The sequence below is a fragment of the Pseudorca crassidens genome, chromosome 15 (genome assembly GCF_039906515.1).
Source record: "Pseudorca crassidens isolate mPseCra1 chromosome 15, mPseCra1.hap1, whole genome shotgun sequence".
In the NCBI taxonomy this organism is placed as follows: domain Eukaryota; kingdom Metazoa; phylum Chordata; class Mammalia; order Artiodactyla; family Delphinidae; genus Pseudorca; species Pseudorca crassidens.
In genome coordinates this window covers 20,653,712-20,667,437 of record NC_090310.1, presented here as the reverse complement: position 1 = coordinate 20,667,437, position 13,726 = coordinate 20,653,712, and the positions used below count along the sequence as shown (strand labels likewise).

General features: G+C 38.0%; 1 protein-coding gene across 2 annotated transcripts in view; it reads right to left on the bottom strand.

The window, feature by feature from the left end:
* USP31 (ubiquitin specific peptidase 31) overlaps positions 1 to 13,726 on the bottom strand; it is a 75,054-nt gene that overhangs the window by 47,695 nt on the left and 13,633 nt on the right. The gene's annotated exons all lie outside the window — the stretch shown is intronic.

Genomic DNA, 13,726 nt, shown 5'->3' with positions numbered 1-13,726 from the left:
TCATAAAAGCATTTTAAACTCTAAACACCTGCCGTTATGTAAGTTTCAAAAGTCAAGTAAAAAGCAAGGAATTACCCTATGGTGTAGTATAATCCTGGAAAACACCAGAGCAAAAGAGAAGAAAGTATCTAAAGCATTGGCTCTTGACCCTTGGCTGCACATTAGAACCACCTGGGGAAATTTTTTTTTTTTAATAAAAACCATGCACGGCAGCAGCCCAGAGATGCTGATTTAATTAGGTCTATGGTGGGACCTGATCATCACTAGTTTTTTGTCAAATGTGATTTTCTTTTTTCACAATTCTATTTCTAATGTGAAGCTGCGACTGAGAAAGAGCATGCTACACCGGAAAAACTCTGAAGTTTCAGTTCCAAAAGCATTAAAACTTATGGGAGGCTCTTTTGTCGTAACTGTATTATATCAGTTATTACAATTTATTCAAATCACCAGAATATATAATCTCACATCTGTCTCCACCACTAGACAGTGATCAGGAATGTCTTATTGAATATTATTTCCCCCAAGCCTAGTGAATAAAATACTTGACACAAAGAATAACAATAAGTTAATATTTGAGTGCCTGTAATGTATCAGGCTTTATACTAATTGTTTATAGGCGTTATTTCCTATAAAATGAATCCCCAGAAATTCCCTAGGCTGTTAAGTATTAACATCACTATTTACAGATAAAAAACCTTGGGCTCAGTAAAGTGAAGTAACTTGTCTATAGTTACCTCTATTCTTCAACCTCATCTGATTAAAACGGCCTTAAAATATTTTTGCCCATAATCATTTTGTTCAATAAACGATTTTTTCCCTTCGAGAACTCAGGATCCTGTTGGGCTTGAGGTTCCTCATTCTGGACGCCATTCTCAATGCAGACACAAAACATGTGTTGGAGACTGAACTACAGCTGCACCAAGCCTGAGGCTTCTGGGAGTTTATTTGCTTTTAAATAAATCCTCGTTAATCAGTTTTGTTATAATTTGCATTTTTTCCTATGACTGAAACATGGCCCAGAAAGAAAAATGCAGTTTATCTAATTGAAATGTTATTATTCGAGAAATAAGGAGGAATTCGGACTATGTCAGAAAATCAAGGTGCAGCATGTGAAGAACTATAACCTGCCTGAGTGTCCCAGGATGCTAGAGAAAGGAAACCAGAGAGAGTCGACCACCACCCCTCGGAGAGCTGCATCTGTCTCTCATCAACAAATGTAAAGGGGAGTGTTCACCTTATAATGGTCAAGCTGTTCTGCTGGTGGAGATGATTCTGATGCCGTCCGTCCCTCCCAGAGCACTCTAACAGGCCAAGCCTAGCCAACTCCAAAGTCAGCTTGGGTCACCAAAATGTGTTTATGTATACAATCCAGTAACTCAAGAGTGTCTTCTTTTTAGTCTCCTTGACATTTTCCTACACAATCTAAGATTCTTCCCAACTATAGTAAAATAATGCTTTTTAAAAGCTTTTCTTTTTTTTAAAATGGGGAATTTTGGCTAACTACCAACACAATCAAAAAAGCAAACACCCAGCCCTGATGTGACTAAAAGGTCATCATACAGGAAGTGTAATAATCTTCAGCAGTTAAAACTCAAAACAGAAAAACTGGAAAAGCCATCTAAATATCTAAGAAATTATTACATATTCCTACCATGGAACATTACAAATGTTTGAGAGTTTTAGAAAATTCAAAGAAATAAATACATAATAAAATTAAGTGGAAAGAAGATAACAAAACTACGTATGAACTTGATTTCAAACTTTTAAAAAACATTTTAAAAGACCTTTTTGTTTTTTATCCCTGTAAATATACACCAAAACATTAACAGTCATTATCTTAAAGTAGCATATTTTGGGTGAGTTTTCTTTTTCTTCTTTACACATTTCAGTATTTTCCACGTTTTCTCAAATGAATTTGTTGATAATGATAACCAAGTGGTACGTAAGGGTGATCTTATGATAGCATACCCTAGTATTTCTGACCAAGGAACCCAAATCCTATGCAAAGAAAACAGGGCTGACAGAAACAAACCAACAAAAACAGACCTTATTTCTAGCTGAAGTTTTGGCCCCAAATCCCTGAGAGTCAGGATGCACTATGCTAAGAATTTTTTTCTCTGCTAGACAGACCTAGGGAGCCTTAAATCAAAGTCTTCTGCCTATATTAATCCTAAAACCAAAGCCCAAATCAATCTTTGGATCTTACCAACTGGGGGAAAAAGCAGCCAGCATCAAAGAAAAATTAGGGAAAGAGAAAGAAAAGAATTTATGCCTATAGCCACCCATTAGGGGCCTTTTTAAAAGGCCTCCCTGGCTTGCCGGGTGGGAGGGGGAAGCTTAACCCTAGTAAGAGAAAAAAAGAATAGCAGCATCAGCTTCTTGATCAAGTGGAGGGAAGAGGAGGGGGGACGTGGGCTTGGCTTATGAACTCAGCACATGGCTCTGCTCACCAGCACAGGGGCCAATGATGCTCCTGGCTGAGTGTCATTCCTCTCTGGGGTGGAAGGAAAGGGACCTACACGTCATCGGAGGTGAAAGAGGGTGGGAAAGACAAGGAGTGGGGTAGGCATGAAGCCTTGAACTACTCCAAGGCCAAACGTGCATTTACTTCTTCCATAATCAGTGTGTTTACGTCCACTGGCAAAGTATACATCCTCTTGATTTTGAATATATTGGAAATTTGATGATGAACAGATCTAAAATGTTTTTGACCAAATTGACAATTTTATAAAGGGATTCAAAGTATTCTGGAAATAATCTTGCTTTGAATCAGTATTCTGTTATTGCATTTTGATAACTAAAGCATCAATTAGTAGTAATCAAGAGATGTTATTCATAAGCAGATAGAGATACAGCAAGTTTCTCTATAAATTATGCATTCATACTGCCATAAACCCAGAGCACTCCAAATAAATTTTAACTGGCTAAAGAAGCATTCAAGTCATGGGCCTGCTCATGGGCCTCACTCTTCTCCATACCCAGCACTGTGCATGTCTGATAGTTAAGCCAGGCGGACTAGTAAACTACACACAGGTGTAGTCTCCAAATCAGGCCTGGCCTCCACCAGTTCTTTCAACCCTCACCACAAGAATCAGGTAGCAGGGACTTCCCCGGTGGCACAGTGATTAGGAATCCGCCTATCAACACAGGGGACATGGGTTTGAGCCCTGGCCTAAGAAAATCCCACATGCCACAGAGCAACTAAGCCCATGTGCCACAACTACTGAGCCTGCACTCTAGAGCCTGCAAGCCACAACTACTGAGGCTGCGTGCCACAACTACTGAAGCCTGGGTGCCTAGAGCCTGAGCTCCACAAGAGAAGTCACCACTATGAGAAGCCTGCACACCACAACGAAGAGAGTAGACCCCATTCATCGCAACTAGAGAAAGCCCGTGCCCAGCAACGAAGACCCAATGCAGCCCCAAAAAATCAATTTTTTTTTAATTGAAAAAAAAGAATCAGGTAGCGGACAACTAGCACAGGTGCAAGCCTCCAGCTTATCCTGGCTCCAGGCTTTTCCTAGCAAAGTGCAACTTAGAACCTTCCCAGTCTAGACCTGGTCGGACTGCCCCAATCTCAGCCAATGTTAGTTGGTACAGGTCTTGTTCATCTGCCTGTAGAATGTGAAAGCTAACTGGAAGGGTATGTGTGAAAACACAGAGAGCACACAAGAGAAATCTGTGAAATCAAAACAGAGTAATTCCCTAAATTATCGAAATGTTACTCTCATATAGATATCCTCCCACTTTAAAGAACAGATGAAGCTGTCCTACCTCACTATCAACAAAAAAATGCAAATAAAACAATAAAATGCTCTTTTCCATTTATCAACTTAAGGGTTTCTTTTTTGCAACAGTGGGGTATGACAGACGTTCTTACACTGCTAATGGCACAACCCTTCTGTAAAATAAACTAACTATGATTTAAGAACCTTCAAAATAGATAAACAATGACCAAGGAATTTCACTTCTAAATATCCAAAAGATATAGTCAAAATGAAAGATTTATGTAAAAAATATGTTCACTGCAACCAGAAACCATCCAAAAAAAGGTTTACAGTACCTTCATACAGTGATCTAAAGAGTTTTTGTGAAAAAAATGACTAATACAATATGAAAAGACAATCACATAATGCAAAACTGTATAGTTTGATCCCAATTATGTTAAAGCATACACAAAAAGGAAAAAATACATTTTCAATTTTCCTCATTCAACTTTTACATATTTTCCAAGTTTTCTACAATATTTTACATATTACTCTTATCCAAATAGATGTTACTCATAATGAATTTTGACAAAAGAAACCAGACACAAAAGATTCCTTACTGCAAATAAAAACCACAATGAGATACCACTCCACACCCACTAAGATGGCTATAACAGAAGACAGACAATAACAACTGCTGACAAGGATGTAGAGAAACTGGAACCCTCACACACAGCTGGTGGAAAAGGAAAACGGTGCAGCCGCTGTGGAAAACTGTTGGACAGTTGCTCAAAAAGTTAAACATGGAGTCACCATATGACCCTGCAATTTTACTCCTAGGTATACACCCAAGAGAAATAAAAACATATTTCCACACAAAAATTTGTAGATGAATGTTTACAGCAGCATTACTCATAACAGCCAAAAAGCAGAGACAATCCAAATGTCAATCAACAAATGAATGGATAAACAAAATATGGTATATTCATATAATGGAATATTTTTCAGCCATAAAGGGGAATGATACATGGTATGACATGACGAGCCTTGAAAAACATCATGCTAAGTGAAAGAAGCCAAATGCAAGAGGCCATGTGTTGTATGATTCCATTTATATGAAATGTTCAGAATAGGAAAATCTACAGAAACAGGAAGTAAATTAATGGACATCTGGCACTGGGAGGTTGGGGGCAATGAACAATGACTGCTAATGGATATGGGGCTTCTCTGGGGATAATAAAAATGTCTAAAATTGTGATGATGGAGGCACCACTCTGTGAATATACTAAAAACCACTGAATTACACACTTTAAATGTGTGAAGTATATGGTATGTAAATTGTATCCCAATAAAGCTCTCTTTAAAAAGAACATATACTTTTACTTCATTCATAATAAAACTCAAAACCAAGCAAAACGAATCAATGGTGTTAGAAGCCAGGCAAGTGGTTACCTTCGGGTAGAAGGGAGAGGGTAGGGTTTGGGAGGGGGCAAAAGAGGAAGCTTCTGAAGTGCTAATGACAACCCATTTCTTGATCTGGGTGATACAATATCACATTAGGATTTAGTATTCATTGAGCTGTACACTAATGATGTTATGCATTTTTCTGTATGTAGGCCATACTTTATTTTGAAGCTCTTAAAAATTGACCTCAAAAAGGAAAACCCTAAAGTTTCTTAATTTAGCCAGACTCTCAGGCCCTAACTCAGCATATTTAGTTTTATTTGAGCCAATTCTATTTATCTGGTTATTTAACTAGAAGCAGATTAGAAACTGCAAAATGCAGGAATGAGGAGGTAGGAGGTACAGGCTCCCAGGATAAAGTAAAACAGGATGAAGCAAGAGAAAACGAAGGAAGGACCTTGAGGGACGATTGTAGGGAGCAAGAAGGAGTATTACAAAAAGTAGAAATAAGAATTCAAACAATACAGCAAGCCAGGACCCTTCACTAAGTCCTACGTAGTCCCACTAGCCCCAAAGAAACCTCCACAGTACAGAAGAAGAGTGCAATAGATCGTGCTCATGATAAAGACTAAATCACCAAAGCGTAAAGTATGCCCGGGATTCCCTCCCTGAGAAAGCGAGTGTGTAAGATATGCTATATCAAGCCATCTATCCAAAACAAAAGTTAAACTTTTAAAGACTTGATATTTAAATAAATAATTATCTAGGAAATAACTTATATGAAAGACTTACTCCCTCAAAAAGCCAGATGAATGGGTTATTACTGTGTTACTCAAGAAAGATCATACAGGGGCTTCCAAAAGCAGCCATAAATAAACAAATAAATATTAACAAAAAAAAAGAAAGATCATACAATGACAACAAAATGGCACAGAATATATCATAGTGAGAGATACCCTCCTGGGGGACAGACGCCTCAGTGAGTCAGTCCTCTAGCACTGTTACACTGGAGATTTAAATACCACCCTTTCAAAAACAGTCTACAACTCAAGAGGTCAGCACACATGCATGAAAGGTGAGCTCCAAACAATTACAGTCACAAGGCCATACCCAGAGAAAATCTGGGGTGGAACACATTTCTCTCTCTTCAGCACTTAGCTGTGGTGTAGGATCCTCCACATCTTCTTCCTACCAGGGTCCCTTTCCTATGTTCTAGGCTTACTTTCACAGGCTGGGTTGGTGGGTTTTTCCTGCTAAAGTGTTTCCACCACTCAGGTGTAAAGGAACCAGTGGTTACTCAACACCACAGTCTGTGAGGCTGACATTACCACAGGGCAATGAAAAGGAAAATAAGGAAACTGAGGCTCAGTGACCACCCCAAGATCTCAGCCATACCAGGATTCTAACTAAATTCAAAATTCATAGGTTCACAGATTTTCAAAAGGAAAGGAGCAGACCTGCACCCTGGCTGCCCCATCCTCCTCCCAGCACTATCCTCTGATGCTGACAACCTGAAGTCTGAGAGAGAATTGGGTATCACCAGGAAGTGGGTGGGGCAGTTACTACAGCCTAACCAGCTGCCTGATGTCACAACAGAGCCTCAGAGGGTAACGACCAACAGGCCTCCAACCTAGCTAACCCTTCCTCCTGCTGGATATAAGATAAAAAGCTGCCAATGCTCCTCTTTCTCTCCTGCCTGCAGGGAAATGAGGCTACCCTCCTTCCTTCCTGTCACTATTAAAATCCTGAAATCATTAACTAGTAGCTATTTCCCATGAGCTACTGCTTTTAAAGGAGTTTGTCTTTTCTTTAGCTATCCTACTTTATCATAACTTCAGTGGAATAAAGACTCTAAAATGAGGGAGATTTACCAAGCTGTCACTGCACTGTCAAAAAGGGACTCTTATTTTAGGGTAACATTAAAGAATGTTCCAAGTTAACGTATCTTTGTAATTGCTGGTCAGGAAAAAGGTTCTTTCTACTATGCGTTCTTCTCCAGCTATAGAGAGCTATGGACCTCAAAGAAAAGGTTGAATCTCCTTTCCTACAGTTTAAAAACAGCCTTTCTCTGCTCCCATCGTTGCTCAAAGTAAAGCAGTTACAAAAGTGAGGTCCTGCTCATTCATTCACTCATGAACAAGCACACAAAGGACAGGACCAGATACTATGGGGAATAATGGAAATCAGAGAATTAAAGGTCTGTAGAAATGCCTCTGTTTCTTCATCTGTAAAACAGAAATAATAATATGTATATCTACCTTACAATGTTATAAGGAATACATAAAATAATCCACTGTGCAGGGCATATGGTAAGCACTCACATATTATCTATAGGAAAAAAGCAAGATGAAGAAAATCATGTACGGATGGTGTGCTACTATTTATCTGAATAAGAGGAAGATTATGAATACATGTATTTGCTTATATTAAAACAATGAAAGAATAAATCATAAAATTTAACGAGAAAGGGAATAGCATATAGGAATCAGAGACAGAAACTAGACTTCTTTGAACAGATCTTGTTTTGTAGATTTGACTTCAGGCAAATGAATTTTATTTTTTACATAATTATGCAACAAAGCTACATTTTAAAAAACGACTCTTCAAAACCAAAAGCAAAAAGAAACAAATCAATTTAACTGTATACCACATTGGTGACAAAGCCACACTGAGAACTATTCCAAGTGACTTTAAAACATAATAATATGACTATACAGTCCTAGTAGGACATATCCTATGGAGAAAAATAAATAAATGAATAAATAAATCTTAAACCTTTTTCAAATACTCATCCTGTTGGTGGTAGTATTGGATTATTCTGAGACTTATGAATGCACTGTGAGATAATGTAAATGAGAATGTACACTAGTGTTAAGAACAGGATTTTCAGCATGGAAGAAAGGAAAAACAGATGTAAGATCAATGAGGTTAAATAAAAACCCTGAAATCCTGAATGGAACTATCAATATGAATTCTTGATTTAATACACCTTTAAAACAAATCACACATTTCCTAGCTCTGCCTACTTAGACACAGAGAAACCAAGTACACCCCTAATGCCCAGACTGTGGTGTCTTAGTACCATCTGCCACCAAAAGGAACTTGGGCTCCTTGAAGAAATGACTGATTCCAGATCTGGAGCAGGAAACATATAAGATGAGCCTTGAAAATCTTAACTTCCTGCATTTTGGTTTGACATCACAGACTACTAGCAGTATTGTGTCAAAAGGACTTGGTAGCCAACTTGTCCCAATGGCCAAAATAGGGACAAGTTGGGCATAATAAGGTTAATAACTGTAATTGACTGAAACACATCAAATATGCATTTAAATCCATTAATTCATACAGTTACAACAAAAAAAACTCACTAACTACATTTGGAAATCAAGTAATTATTTTGAAATCCAGAAAATAAAGGGAAAAAAACACCACGTATTTATTTTGCCTTTCTTCTCCAAATTTACTTTGGGATAACCAAACAACCGACAAGGGCGAGAGTCTCTATAGAAGTTCTCCAGCTAATAAGTGAAAAGGAATGTTAAAAGTAAAACATCACCATTTTTCAACCCTTATTGAACTAATGGATCAAGGACTAACCATTGACGACTACTAACACTGCAAGAGACACGACCAGACAAGATAGGCTTCCTGATGGAAGTTTATAACACCTCCCACAAACTAGTTTTACCAAAAAAAAAAAAGAAGAAGAGGGCTTAAAAAAACCCTCAAACCTGAATCTCATTAAGCCTCTAGATCTAACTACCATTTTACAAGAAAAGCAAAGACAGAAAAACATTTTCATTGAAACTATGGGAATAAACAGACAAAATCAGACCATGGGAAGCTGCACAGCAGTGCTCTTCAAAGTATGATCCACAGGTAGGTGCCTGTCTGTGAACTTTTTTAACCAGTCCATGATGAGATAAGTACAGAAATCAGAGTAAGCATCAGTAACATTTAGAGCAAATTAACAGTAATTGTGTGTCTATTGAATCTAACCATTATTTTTAATGGGGCTGGTTTTATGCATGCCTTTTTTATTTTATTTTTCCGGAAAAGTTTAAATGCCAAGCTAAGAAATTTATACCACATTTTGTATATAAAAGAAAAAGTAAAGGCAATTTTTGAGAAGAGAAATAATGTAGTTACAGATAAGCTGTAAGACTACTCTGGCAGCAAGAAAAACTGCCAATAGGACAGAGTTGAGAAATGGGGACGGGTACTCAGGCGGCCACAGACTTGGAATGAGCACCTTCCTCATCACCACCTTCCATTTCTGGAATACTTACCATGTGCAAGTTTCTGTACTAAACCCTTAATTATATCTTCTCCTTTAACCTCATAAAAACCATGCAAGGTTGGAGTTCTGGCTCTGCTACTTATCAAGTACTAGCACTGAAGCCCTATATCCTAATCGTTTAAATGGAATAGCAATGCTCCTTTCACGGGCTGTTGGGAAGATTAAATGAAAAAGTTGTATATGAATGTACAGTGTAAATGATCTGGCTCCAGGGACTTCCCTGGTGGTCCAATGGTTAAGAATCCACCTTTCAATGCAGGGGACACAGGCTCAATGCCTGGTCAGGGAACTAAGATCCCACATGCCACAGAGCAACTAAGCCTGCACACTCCAGAGCCCGCATGCCACAACTAGAGAGAATACCGCTCACCACAACGAAAGATCCCACATGTCACAACTAAGACCCGACGCAGCCAAATAAATTTTTTAAAAAGAAGGTTAAAAATAAATAAATGGGGCTTCCCTGGTAGCACAGTGGCCCCAGTCCGGGAGGATCCCACATGCCGCGGAGCGGCTGGGCCCGTGAGCCATGGCCGCTGGGCCTGTGCTCCGCAACGAGAGAGGCCACAATAGTGAGAGGCCCGCGTACCGCAATCAATCAATCAATCAATCATCTGGCTCCACACAAATAAATGGTATTTTCATTATGATTATTATTATTTCTTAAATCTCCTGAGAATCAGACAGCTCTGCCTTGCTCTTAAAGATGAGAAGACCAAGAGTTAAAGTCAAGGAATTTAAAAAAAAAACAGAAGAAGAATTTACTAAGCTGGTGATGAGCTTACAAAGGTTCCTGACAGTAGAAGCAACAAAGGCATTTCCTGACCAGTCCTATGCAATCTTCTAATGCGTGAACTGTTTCTTTGTGGACACACTGTTTGCTACCATCCAAGCTCAACAACTGGAGGGAAGAAGCAACAGATGTTGGGTGACTGGCCAATTCCTCTAGGAACTGCCACAGTCCGTGGCAGAAAACAATGATTTCTAAATAGAGAAAGATCACAATCAAATGAAAGACAAGATATCCCGATGTGCTCCACTGCAAAAATGTTGTTTGTTAAACATAAAAGGTCATTTGAGGAACAGCCAATTAACAGAGCAAACAAGAATATTTTTGAAGGAAAAAGCTGCAGAGGACAGAATTTTAAATTACTCAGTTTTCAATGATTTCTTTTCCATGACTATATATAAAAGGCTTTTTTTGTGGAAACCATGAGGTCATTGTTTTCCTGAGTCTTCACTATAGGAAACAGCTGTGGGGAACTACACAAACAGAGAACACTGCCCTATTTAGCAGCCCCTCATTGTGACAAGTGTATAGATGGGGACAGGAAAAATGCACCAAACCACACACTAATAACAAAACAAAAGGGGCAGAGTCAAACTAAAAACTTCAAGCCACACAAAGGAAGATGTAAAACACCTAACTCAGGATAAGCATCTGTAACTCAGCACAAGCATCTTTATTACTACATCTGTATCAGTTTAAGAGAGATTTCCACATTTTGACCAGATCGGCACATTTCTACATGGCTCACCAAAAACTTAAAACGATTCACTTTACACAGTGCCTGCCTGACATATGAGAGACATTCAACAAATATAATAACAACAACAAACAAGTTTTCCTAGGGCTCTTATGTTCAAATACTATGTGAGCTCTCTAAAACTGAACTTATCCACTCACCTCCAGAATCGTTTTCCATTCTGTGCTTCCAGGCGTGAAGAACACCATCCCAAGACACCCTGTTTCAAAACCTCGAAGTTATTTTCACCTCCTCATCTTATCCACCCTTCACGTAAAGCTGCCAAACACTGTCAACTCTGCTTCAAATGTACATTTTTTATATGTTCAAAAGTCAGAGGAAAGGAGCAGGAGACAAGGAAAGGGAAAGAAATAAACTGAATCCAGTCCAATTTATTATGGGGTGTGTAACTCTCCTTTACAATACTACCCAGGGCTCTGCTTCAACTTGTCCAAAGATAAAAATACTCAGGTGAGGCATCTCATTCCATTTTCAGACAACATGCTCAAAAAATTCTGTTACTGAGGCATGCCACCCATCTCCAGTTTCCCTCCTCCTCTTGCAAGGCTTAAAGCCTAAGCGTGATCACAGTCCTCAAGTGAGGTCTGACCCATGTGTACAAGAGAAGTGGCCCATCATCAGCACATCTACATTTACAACTGAGGCTGGTCTGCAAGCTGTCCTTCCTTGCTTGTGGCATCTTCAGTTCAGATGGACCAATACATTGTGCACCTCCAACAAAACAATGCTGAATAAGACAGACTCACTGCCCTCGAGGGCCTCGCAGTGGAATGGAGGAGACAGACATGAACAGGTTTAGGAAACAGAATCCTTTTGCCTCGGAGAGGAAATTTTTCTACACTTTTGACAGTCATACAACATGGGGATTATCTGATCCTTGGAAAAATGTACGAATAAATCCATCCAATTCTGTAATCTTTGGGGGGAACAGGCAGTTCTTTTAATAACTCTTGCAATTTCTTCCTCACTTATCAGTCAACCAGGTTTTCTTACTGTAACATTATTATTAGTTTATGGTTTGTTTAAAGTTATGAATTTTATCAGTGACAGGCAGACATTCAGCAAAGATGGTTATCTGTCCCAAACTAATGTAGATATTTAACACTAAAATTCACACAGGATTGGTTTTTGAAACCTGACAAAATGATTCTAAAATTTGTCTGGAGAACTTTAAAAGAACAGCAAGATAGCTCATCTCTTACCCAAGGTACTGAGTACTTTTCTGCACTGGTTTTAATCAGAAGAAAATATTGCAGAAGAAAAATAAATGTTTCACAGTGGGGGGAAAAAAGAATAGCATGAAAAGAACAGGCAACAACAATGCCATGTGGTACCAATAAAAGTACTGATGAAACAGAACACACAATTCAGAAATAGACCATAAAATTCTAAATATGGAGAAGACTTTTACAAATAAGCAGTGTGATAACAAGGCTGGGTAACAATACCAGTTAACACTCACTTAGCACTGACGGTATGCCAGTCCCTTAGCCAAGTTTTTCTCTTCTTTTTAAAACAACCAAATGAGGTAGATATAGTCTTATCCCCATTTTACAAATGAGGAAACTAAGCCCAGAGAATTAAGTGCCCAAGGACCTATAGCTAATAAGTGCTGCAGCTAGGATTGGAACACAGGCTGTCTGGCTCCCCAGTCCAGGTTCTCAACCACTCAATGTACTATACAAGATGGGAAATCTCAAACCTTAAAATAAATCCCCACTTTACAGTTGCACTATACTAAACCAAACTCCAAATTATTGGAAAGAGAAATATTTTAGAACATAAAAGAAAAAACTAACAAAAAATAAAAGAGAAAAATTATCCTATATGAAAGCCTAACTTTTCAGCTATACATAACAAAAAATAAGGCAAAGGTACAGGTTCGAAAACATTAAAACCTTCTGTAATACATAAAAGTTAACAAAACTAAAAGAGCAAGAGTCTGAGAGAAGTATCTATATCAAATGTATCAAGGCTTAATGAAGGTGTTACCTTACATCTACACTCTATAAAGAGCTATTATAAAGTTTTTTAAAAAAGAAAAGAAACTTCAAAATCCCAAGAAAAAAAAAAAAAAATCCCAAGAGACACCATGACCAAGTAGGATTTATTTCTGGAATGAAAAGGGGTTCAACATATGAAAATCAATCAATGTAATATGCCACATTAATAGAATGAAAGAAAACTACCACACGATCATCTCAATTAATTCAGAAAAAGCACTTGACAAAATTCATCATTCTTTCATGATAAAGACACTCAACAAACTAGGAAAAGAAGAAAACTTCCTCAACATGATAAAGACCATATCCGAAAAGCTCACAGCTAACATCATACTCAATGGTGAAACACTGAAAGCTTTTCCCCTAAGATGAAGAAACAAGACAAGGATGCCCATTTTCACCACTTCTATTCAACAGAATATTGGAATTTCTAGCCAGAACTAGGCGAGAAAGGGGAAGGGTGGGAGAATAAATTTAAGAGTTTGGGATTAGCAAATACAAACTACTATATATAAAATAAATAAACAACAAGGTCCTTCTGTATAGCACAGGGAATTATATTCAATATCTTTTAATAAACTATAATGGAAAAGAATATATATATATGAATATATATAACTGAATCACTTTGCTGTACACCAGAAACTAATACAACATTGTATACCGACTATGCTTTATCTAAAAAAAAAAAAAGTATCCTAACTGGAAAGGAAGATGTAAAATTATCTCTGTTTGCAGATAATATGATCTTATATGTAGAAAACT